We start from the raw sequence: 11,125 nt of genomic DNA, 5'->3' as shown, positions 1-11,125 counted from the left end.
GAGAGAGGCTCAGCAAAAAGCAGCAAAACCTTTCAGCTCAGAATGTGTCAATCTGTTCCCTTAACTTCCAGAATTTCTCATGGAAACTTCTGGAGCTTCAGTTCAATAACAAACATTCCCTTCCCACACCAGTTTCAATGAAAATAAAGGATTGAACCACAGGGATTTGCCACAGAGGAGGAATCCCAATTTTTGCTCAACTTTATCCACATGGCTTCTGCTTTGTACCCAGAGAGCCTGAATTGAAAGAAGAGAGCATTGTTCACTCCATGGGGGGAACAGCAAAAGCTCCTCTATTCCCTCTTATCCCTCTTCTCCTTTTTTCCCCTCTTTTTCAAATCATGAGGCCTTTGACAGGCCTGTGTGGTGAGAGGCCACGGATTGCCTTTCTGTGCATTGATTTCTAGGGCAAAATGAAAATCCAGCCTGGAAGGAAGATGGATCAAAGAGCTTTTCCCAAAACAAGCTCTGAGTCACTGCTTGTTTGGGCTGGGGAAAATCGGGAATCACGCCTTGAAATCCACTGGTAGGAGTCAGAGATGTCTCCTGGGGAGATCTCAGCTGATTCCTGCCAGGATAAGAGCTGGAATCAGGAGCTCAGGGCAGAGATAAATGAAATGGAGTTTGGCTGCCTCTTGTCACAGGCTGCCAAACATGGGCAATCCCCTGAGAAACGGAAATCTTTGGCGCCAAAACCCCACCTGCCAATCCCCAGTGGCTCCTGGTGAGATCACCTCATCAAAACACGGCTTTCCAGCACTGTTCCCAGCTCTGGTCCCTGCAGGGAATCAGGACGGCAGTGGTTCAGCACTGCTGGTTTTCATCAGCTGAGCCTGTCCTGCTCTGACACCCCCTGCCCCTGGCAGGGCCATGGGCCGCCTCTGGCTGCCATCAATTATTCACCTGCAGCAAGGGGGGATTAAAATTTCATGAGGAATTATTGGAGAACACTGGAATGCGAGGGGATGGCACGGAGGAGCTGAGATTTGGGGATGCAGCACAAGCCTTTGTCTGCAAGCAGACTTGTTAAACTGCACTGAACACAAGCATGTCTTTGTAGAACAAATCTTTTTGTCTCTACCTGTGAAAAAAATAAGCAGTTGTTTGAGGACTTTAAGATTTGAGGACTTTAAGATTTGAGGCCTTGGAGATTTGAGGACATTAAGATTTGAGGCCTTTAAGGTTTGAGGCCTTGGAGTTTCGAGACCTTGGAGATTTGAGGCCTTGGAGATTTGAGGCCTTGGAGATTTGAGGACATTAAGGTTTGAAGCCTTGGAGATTCGAGACCTTGGAGATTTGAGGCCTTGGAGATTTGAGGACATTAAGATTTGAGGCCTTTAAGGTTTGAGGCCTTGGAGATTTGAGGCCTTGGAGATTTGAGGCCTTGGAGATTTCCCCACATTTGGCTCCCCAACCTGAGCTCTTTGTCCCTCATCACAACCTCTCAAGCAGACAAAGGAGTTTCTTGTAAAAAATTGCACATCATTGCACGTGTTGGAAGCAGAATGCTAAGCGTGGTCATTAATCAACTTATTAATTTATAATACAATTAATGTTTAAAATACACCTGCCCACTTCTATCACTGCTGCATGTAAATGTCCCTTCTGCAGAGCTTAACTTTAATTTTTTATCCAATCTACCTGCAGCCTTGATTCAAAATGCAGTCAGAATTAACTCGGGGATGAAGAATTCTCCGGGAATGGCAAAGGAAGGAATTAATTTCACCTGCTCACACAAACATGTGGATGCACAGAGGGCACAATAATCCTCTGCCCTGTCACACCCACTGGTCTGACTGGAGTTCACCAGTAAAAACCATCCCATGGCAGCAAGAAGGGCTGAGGGGCACATGGAGCTGGGGAAAACACCCACAATCAGGTGATTTAGGGCTGATATTTTTCTTCCTCAAGTCTCTGATCTCTCCTCACGCTTCCAGCCTTGGAAATGGGAACAAAGGTGGGAGGGGATCCTTTGGGACACGGCAGAGACAAGGCCAGCAGCCAGAGCCCCCGAGAGCCACTGCCACCCCTGGGACCCCCTGGCCCTCACCCACAGAGGAGCAGCAATCCTGCCAGAACCCAAATAGAGGCATTGCTGGGGAACTGGAGGGGAAACAACACCCCTGACAGCGTTTGTGGAGTCCATAAATCCACGTGCCGATAAATTGAGGCACGGAAAGCGCCTTGCACAGACACACAATCCTGATCCACAGGGGCAGCTGATGCTAATGACTGCACAGGTTGCTGCTACCAGAGCACAACCAGTCTATTTTTCTCTTTTATGACTCTTCATTCTCGGGAATGCATCCATCAGGAAAAGAGCTCCAAGTTGTTTAACGCCGAGCTCCTTTGGTGGCCAGCCAAGTGGCAGTGCCACATTGGCTATGCCTGTGGCTCAGGAGCGATTACCAACAGCTTTGCTGCTCTGTCTCCTCTCTGTGCCGGGCTCTGGACAAGCTGCCACTCATTCCTTCCTTCATTCATTCCCATTTGGTGCTCACAGGGTGATAAATCCCCTCCTGCTGCCTCTCTTCCCGGGAATTAGCGGAGAAACTTCCTGCTCCTCATCCGTGCTCCTCTCCGAGATGGTTTGAGGTGATTAAACAGGAGCTGAGCAGTCGCTCCTGCTTATCCAGACCTTCTGCCCCTGCTCTGGGTGATTTTTCAACCATATCCACAGGGATTAGGAGGAATGTTGGCATCACTGCTGCTTTCACTGATGATTTGCTTAATTAACAGCCCTCGTTTTGGCCTGGGCTGCACAAGGAGCTCCCTGAATTGGGTGAAATGGTGTTTAAGCTCCAGACAGTTGCTCAGCAGAGGGGTGTGAGGTCCAAGAGTGATGAGAAGAGAGCCCTGGTGGGCTGTTCATGGTCTGCTGTGCCAGTGCTGAGTTCTGGATGGATTTTGGAAGGATTTTGGATGCTGATTCATCACCCCTGCAGCAGGGACCAGCAGGGCCACCCTGTCTGAGCAGCAGTGCGAGAGGAACACCTCTGGCCTCCCCAGCCCCAGGGGGTAAGAGATGAGGACAAATTTTGGGATGAATTCTGGATGCATTCAGGAGCTGCAGGGGCAGCTTCAGCTCCTGAAATTCACCCCAAAATTTGCTTTAACAGATCATAGAGTCACAGGATGGTTTGGCTTGGAGGGGACTTTAAAGCCTGTTCCACCCCAGCCATGGCAGGGTCACCTCCACTGTCCCAGGGTCACCTCCACTGTCCCCAGGGTCACCCCCACTGTCCCAGGGTCACCCCCACTGTCCCCAGTGACACCCCCACTGTCCCCAGGGTCACCCCCACTGTCCCCAGGGTCACCTCCACTGTCCCCAGGGTCACCCCCACTGTCCCCAGGGTCACCCCCACTGTCCCCAGGGTCACCCCCACTGTCCCAGGCTGCTCTAGCCCCAATGTCCAGCCTGGCCTTGGGCACTGCCAGGGATCCAGGGACAGCCACAGCTGCTCTGGGCACAGTTCCAAACCCTTCCCACCCTCACAGTAAATGATGAGTTTACTTTTCCTTTTATTAGATTTTCCCGTGGCATTTCATATTTTATTTCTTCACCTCCTGCTGTCTGGTCACCTGTATAATTCTTTTTGCTGCTCTGGGAGGGCTGTGAGAAGCTGATGTTTGCAGGGAAGAGCTGTGACTTCCCTGGACACAGAGACGAGGAGCGGGGGACGATGATTTGGATCATTATCAGGAGAATAATGGGAGCTGACAGTGGTGGGTTGGAGAAGATGTTTACAAGATAAATAACAGCAACAATTTCATTGGAGGCACCGACGTAGAAATAAGAACAGGGATATTTTTCCAGCCAGGAGATGACACATTTGATGTTGGCTCCCAGTTTGCAGCACTGGGCTGAGGCTCTCTCTGCCCTCTCGAGCAGAGTGTTTTGGTTTTATTTTATTTCCAGGCCAAGAGGAGCACTGGGGTGAACTCCTGCTGCTGAGGGACACAAAGCAAGTGTTAGAGATACACATTATATTGTTGGCTTTTCTCAAATATTAAAATGAATGTTATGTGCATAAGAATGGGAAATTTTGTTGTATTAATATAGTTTCCTTTATTTCTGTTATTGATGAAACTTAGTAGTATAATACATATATGTTAGGCTATGGCATAATATTAAAATAAAAACTGCTTTTGTTTGTATAACCCAAAGACTGAGGGGAAAAAAAAAATAGCTGGCGAACTCCTGCATTTGTAAATTCTCTTATCCAGATGAGGACAGCAGTGACCAGAACTCTGGGGGAGGAATTTATTGCATTTCTGGTACCAGGGAATGTAAATCTTGATGGCACCAAGAGGACTGATCTATTGGGAAGGGGGCAAGAGAAAACTGAACAGAAGAACCCCAAAGATCCTAAGCAGAATGTCTGAATATGTGTGAGAATTTATGGATATGTAGCAGGGTTCTGTTTTTAAGGGACAATCCTTTGTCAGTGAGGTGAATGCAGAGACACCTGGCTAAATCTGTATACTTTATTTTTTTCTCCTAATTGTCTTTATTCATTAAACTTTTAAATTCTATAAAAATTATGTGAACCTCATTTTTCACACCAAGCTCAGCCCGTGGAGCTGCAGGTCCTGCTCAGACCTGGGCAGCAAACAATGGCTCAGGTGTGTCCTGATGGATGTTTTATGAAATCCCAGCTGCAGGACAAGGTGAAATCCCAGCCTGGCTCAGGCAGAGCTGGCTCAGGTGTGTCCTGATGGATGTTTTATGAAATCCCAGCTGCAGGACAAGGTGAAATCCCAGCCTGGCTCAGGCAGAGCTGGCTCAGGTGTGTCCTGATGGATGTTTTATGAAATCCCAGCTGCAGGACAAGGTGAAAGCCCAGCCTGGCTCAGGCAGAGCTGAACTCTCTGTTTCACAAAGGGCACCTCAGGCTGTTTTTCTGTTGTTGTTGTTGCTGCTTCTCAAATCTCCGCAGCCAAAGGCGGTGACCCCTCATCCTCCCTGTGCAAATTCCTCTCTCTGCTGCTCGCACAGGGCTGAGCCCCCCAGGCCTCGGGATCATCCTTGTTCTGCCTGCAGCTTTCTCCTCCTCCCAGAGCAGCAGAGGAGTTCAAGATTGCTGAAATGCAGCAATGAGTGCTTTATCCACTGCTGCTGCAGCCTGGCCTGGATGAGCAATGCTTAAAAATGCAGTTTTGACACGGCTTTAAACGTGTTTTATGTACGACTGAACCTACTTTATGTGGCATTTTCTGGCTGTGATTCCTCAGCCACTGGATTTGGGATTGTTCTGCTCCATCCCATTCTCTGCCTCTGCTCCTTCTCATTCATTTCACCTCCACAGGGTTAAAGAATGTGTAACGCTGGAAAAGAAGGGAGCAAAAATTAAAAAAAAAATCGAATTAAAATCCTAATTGATAATCAGGGAATCCTGGAATGTTTTGGGCTGGAAGTGACACGGCAGGGATGTTTTGCACTGTCCCAGGATGCTCCAAGCTGGCCTCGGACACTCCCAGGGATGGGGCAGGCACCAGTTCCCTGTGCCAGGGCCTCCCCACCCTCCCAGGGAACATTTCCTCCCCAAATCCCAGCCAAGCCCGCGCCCCTTCAGCTCCAGTTGCACCCATTCCAGTTCCTGGGGAGCAGCACTGGTGTCTCACAGCCATGGATTCGCTGCTGAAGGAAGGAAATGGGAAGGAAAGAGAGGAGAATGGATGGAAAGCATTTTGGGAGAAACAGGAAACACAGGAAAAGGAAGGACCAAAATTGTGTCTTTCTCCCTGCACCTTCCCCCACGTGTTTTTTCCACAGCTTTTCCTATTTTTCCTTTAACATTTTAATTAAAAGCATCATCATAATCATAACAACTGGATGATGAGTGTGTTTGTGGCTGACTTGAAATAACTCCATCCCCAGCTGATAAACTCCAGCTCTGAGCACTCCAGCTCTGCCTTTTAGGATTTATTTTGTCTATGATGTGGTTATTGCAGCCCATAAACAAGAAGCATCCTCAAGTTCCCATTATAATAAAACTGTTACAATGCACTGCTTTTTATGTAGGAATTAGGGAATGTGTTTTTGCATGACTGGAAATTTATATATTTAGTTCACAGATTTTTATGGAGATTTTTTTTACAGGAGTTTTTAAGTGTAAAACTGCTGTGTTTGGGGTTTGTGAGCACAGGGCCTGTGCTGGGAAGGAAAATGAGAAATCTGCTCCAGAGTCACCTGGGTGCTTCAGAATCCTTGGGGGAGAGATAATTACAGAGGAAATTATTGTTTCCTGGATAAACAGGGATTTCTTCCACCCAAGATTCCTTCCTTCCACTGAATGAGATGGGAACAGAAACAGGAAATGTCCTGTTAGTGACAGGGTTTGGGCATCAGGATATGGGGAGTGTATTCCCAGCTCTGGGAATTCCAACATCAGCAGCAGCTGGAGAGAGCCCAGAGGAGCCCCTGGAGCTGCTCCAGGGCTGGAGCCCCTCTGGAGCCAGGCTGGGAGAGCTGGGGGTGCTCAGCTGGAGAGGAGAAGCTCCAGGGAGAGCTCAGAGCCCCCTCCAGGGCCTGCAGGGGCTCCAGGAGAGCTGGAGAGGGACTGGGGACAAGGCCTGCAGGGACAGGACCCAGGGAATGGCTTGAGATTGGAAAAGGGGAGATTGGGGTGGGATCTTGGGCAGGAATTGTGAAGCTGGGGAGGGGTTCTGAGGTGAGGTTTTGCTGGGCATTGAGAAAGATTTGTTTTTCTTCACTGAACACTGAGGACAGGATTCAGTGGGAGTGAATCAAATCCCCCTGCTCACATTTGTGCCTTCAGACCTTTTTTGTGCCCTGTTTTCCTGCTGAAACCATCGACCCCTCCCAGCCTGAAGCACCAGGGAACACCAAGCAGGGAAGTCCTTCTGTTGTACAGGAGCAAAGTGCACGGAGGGAGCTGCAGGAGGCTGGGCTGGAATTGGGCTCTGGCTGCTCCCACCTGCTGGGGAGGCAAAACTTCTCCAGTCAGAAGCAAACCACGTTAAATTGGAGAAACACAGTTAAAAGTGGAGCTCCCCTCTCATCCCCTGCCCAAATTCTTGGCTCAGGCCCTGGCAGGGACCTGCAGGCTGCTGTGAAATGCTGCAGAACACCGAGCATTTATTGACCAAACCCAAGCCCAGGTCCAGGAATAAGAAGTTTTATTGATTTGTTTGCTTGTAGCTGGTGCTTCCCCCTGAAAGCTGCAGCATGGCCATGATTTGTTTTCATGTCCAACTTTTATATCTCTATTGATTGAGGATGGGCAGGAACAAAAAGGAGAATTGAAGTCAGGCCTTCAGATCTCTCCTTTCTTGTGATTGCCAAGAGCTTGAGAGCTGTGAGGGAGAAACAGGAATTTATAAGCACAGTCACCAGGGTATGGTTGCTAATGCAGGGTGCAAAACGCTCCCAAGCAATTCATTAAAGATGATTTTTGTATCCCAAGGAAAGGACACATCCCTGTGCCAGGCAGCCAGGGGTAAGGTCACCTTATGAAGACATCTTTCTGATATGAACATTTATTCTGATCATGGACAGATCTGGAGAGCAGCACAGGCCTCCCACACGGGCTTCCTTAGGGCCCTCAGCTCCTCAAGCATTGTGTGACCACCCAGAAATACAGAAAAATGTGGACTTTTAATATATATACACACAAAACTCTTATAATTAGGTTCCGATCAAAGTCCCCCTGCTCCTGTAAGGCAGTTTATTTATTCAGATCAATGAGCACAAGCCAATGTATCGATCTGGTATAGAAAATGTTATTATATGCTGGAAGATTTCTGCTATGGATGGCTGGGAAAAGAAATTGTGTCAAGGGTAAGGCTGGATTAAAGCACCAGGTGGGAAACTGCCCTCAGTGGAGCTCTCCAGGTTCTGTGCAAAGGAAAGAAATGAGCCCTGACTTTGTTCCACAGAGATCTCAAATTCTCTTTTCTCTCCTCTGAGGAACAAACCCAGGATATTTTCTTGACACATAATTTTGCAAATATTTTTTTTTCTGCCATCTCTCTTTCTCTTTCCAGCACTTTCTCCCTCTCTTCTTTCTCCTCAGGGAAATCCAGTGGAGGAATTCTGCCAGCAGTGAAACTCTCCGTTTGGAATTCTGTGGAATTCCCGCAGCTCCAGCTCAGCCTGGTGAGATTGTGGTGCCCAAACCCCACGGGCAGCCTGGGAAACCTCATCCCACCCATCCCCTCTGGCAGCTCTGATTGCCAGGGCTGGCACAGGAGAGGGGAGCTCTGGGTGCACTCACTGCCAGGGACCCCCTGAGCTCTGCTCCTTCCCAAAATCTGTGCAAACCACCCCTGCCACATCCCAAATCTCGTCCCAAAACACCCCTGCCACATCCCAAATCCTGTGCTAAATACCCCTGCCACATCCCAAATCCCAAACCACCCCTGCCACATCCCAAATCCCATCCCAAACCACCCCTGCCACATCCCAAATCCTGTGCCAAATACCCCTGCCACATCCCAAATCCTGTGCCAAATACCCCTGACACATCCCAAATCCTGTGCTAAATACCCCTGCCACATCCCAAATCCTGATCCAAACCACCCCTGACACATCCCAAATCCCAAACCACTCCTGCCACATCCCAAATCCCATCCCAAACCACCCCTGCCACATCCCAAATCCCATCCCAAACCACTCCTGTCACATCCCAGCTGGGACAGGCCCCACTCCCTGCTTTCCCTGCCCTTCCAGCTCTGCTCCTTCCCCGTCAGGTGCCAGCAGCATTCCCAGAGCTCTGAAAAAGGGGAATTTTGGTGTCTTTCAGCACAAGCTCCCAGCTGGATCCCCGTTGCCAAAGGCCAGGACACGTTCCGAGGTGCTCTGCTGGAAAGAGCTGTTGGAGCACAGAGCTGCCCCTTTTTCCTGGGCAGCAGGTGCACAAACCTCCATCCAAAACACGATTTGCATGGAATTGGCATCACCTGTGGAGGCAGAGCCATCGTTTTGGGGCGGGAACAAAGGAAATGGGAACGTTCCTCCCTGATCAAATGTCCACTTTTATAATCCCTGTCTGCTAATCCACCACATCCAGGCCAGCAATCAGTGCAGACTCTGTTTTTCATCGTGGTGTTCAATGCAGGAAAAAAAAGAATAAAAATGAAGTGAGACAGTATTATATTTCAATTAAAATGCCATGAAATTTTTGGCTGTGCTTTTTAATGTGATAATGTTAATTAAACCGAGCTCTCGCGTTCTGAAGTCTTATAAAATGTCTTGGAAACGGATAAAAAATAATAGTAGGAATAAAATTGGGCTATTTATCTACCCTGAGATTAAAGGGCTTCTTGTTTCCTTTGTGAATTTAGATTTCCAGAATTAAATGAGTGTGAAGTAATGATATTTTTCAGTAGAATCATTATCATTTTTATTGCAGCGGAATGTGTGCAGCATTTCACTGTTATTGTATTTAACTCACCTAATTTGGCCTCTCCCTCAGCCATGGGCTGTGCTCACATGGGGAACAGACCCCAAATTTTTTCCACCCAATTCTTGCCAGTCTGATTTTTCTGGAAGCTCTTCTCTCCTGGGGAGCTGCAGGCAGTGCAGAGCTGGTTTTGCTTAAATATCCCTCAGAATGGTCCAAAAATGCTTTTTAGCCTCTCCACAAGGCCTGGATTTGTAGTACCTCTGTAATTATGAAGTCTAATACATAAAAACACACCTAAAACACATTTTATTATATAAATATACAATAAACTCCAAGTGGAGTCCCCAGCACGGAGCAGAAATGGGGATATCTGGGGACAGATGTGTCAAGGTCTCCTGGATAAAGAAACAACTGCCTGGAATTGCAGTGGGAGGAGTGGGCAGGGAATGCTGAGAAGCTCCTCTGGAACGAGCTGGGTTGGGAAAGCCCTGTGAGACTGAGCCCAGCCATTCCCACCAGGGCCACCAGTGCCCGTGTCCCAGTGTTAGCGCTCAGGAACACACATAATCACAGAATGATTATATGAAGGTGCTTTATTTAAAAGCTCTGGGTGTCAGGGATACACAGACCCAAATCTGACCCCATTTGGTTTGGAGTTGAACATGTTTTATACTCTATTGTTATACAACTTACATATTAATTATTAAACTTCCATTGTTCTATTGTATGCATTGTTTTTACCCAAGCATGAATTTCTCATGATCCCCCCCAGCCCCCTAACATGGTTCCTCATGTTCTCTAAACAATAATTATATCTAATCACATCTAACAATTGTATCATTTATCATATATTGATTACACAGGTGCAGTTTGACTTGGTCTTTAGCAAGCACAAGGCCTAACATTTCCCAGGGCCTGCTTTTCCCAGGGCTTTCCAAACCTAACTTTCTTCCTAGGTCCCCGAATTTTCTAAGATTTTAAGACCTTTTGCTATCACCCAGTGCCACATCCCTGGAGAGATGCTGACCCCACTTCCCTGGGCAGCCTTTTCTGTGCAGAAATCCTCCCAATACCCAACCTTCACCTCCCCTGGCCCAGCCTGGGGCCGTTCCCTCCCCTCCTGGTGCTGTTCCCTGGGGGCACAGCCCAACCTGCACCCCAGCAGAGCTCCTGTCCCCGACCTGCACCCCAGCAGAGCTCCTGTCCCCGACCTGCACCCCAGCAGAGCTCCTGTCCCCGACCTTCACCCCAGCAGAGCTCCTGTCCCCGCATTGTGGGGAGCCCAAAGGTCCCCCTGGTCACCTCAATCTGATTTCTCACCCCACATTAATGCAGGCCTGGCTTTTGGGAGTTAAAGGCCAGGAGGAAGAAGGGAACCCTGTGTATTGGGTTGTCCTGCTGTTCTCTGGGGACTTCAAGAAGAACCAGGAGAGATAACGACCCCGTCATTCTCACCATGAGGTAGAATGGGACTTTTCCTGCAGAATTCCACATTTCCAGAAGCATCAGGAATTCAGAGTGGTCATAGAAACACAATACAGAAAATACAATACAGAAAATACAATACAGAAAATACAATACAGAAAATACAATACAGAAAATGTACATCTATATTTATAGAAATACATAGAAATAAATAGCCAGTCCTTTTCCTGGCTGAGATGTTCCTTTGGCACCGTCCAGGATGTGTTTGGAGAAGCTGCTGAGCATCTCCACACCCTGAAATTGGTTTGTGGCAGAATTTGACGTTTGAT

At 48.2% G+C, this 11,125-nt stretch overlaps 1 long non-coding RNA gene across 1 annotated transcript; it reads left to right on the top strand.

Annotated features, from left to right (window-relative positions):
* Positions 1-501: 501 nt before the first annotated feature.
* Positions 502-9,335, top strand: LOC147649247 (uncharacterized). The gene is made up of 3 exons (XR_015279350.1): positions 502-1,879; positions 8,040-8,122; positions 8,769-9,335. It is a non-coding gene; the product is annotated as an uncharacterized LOC147649247 (long non-coding RNA).
* The last annotated feature ends 1,790 nt before the right edge of the window (positions 9,336-11,125 follow it).

Source organism: Cyanistes caeruleus, chromosome 26, assembly GCF_971803275.1.
Source record: "Cyanistes caeruleus chromosome 26, bCyaCae1.hap1.1, whole genome shotgun sequence".
Taxonomy (NCBI): domain Eukaryota; kingdom Metazoa; phylum Chordata; class Aves; order Passeriformes; family Paridae; genus Cyanistes; species Cyanistes caeruleus.
Note: the sequence above shows the minus strand (reverse complement) of the source record. Positions and strands in the feature narration are given on the sequence as shown.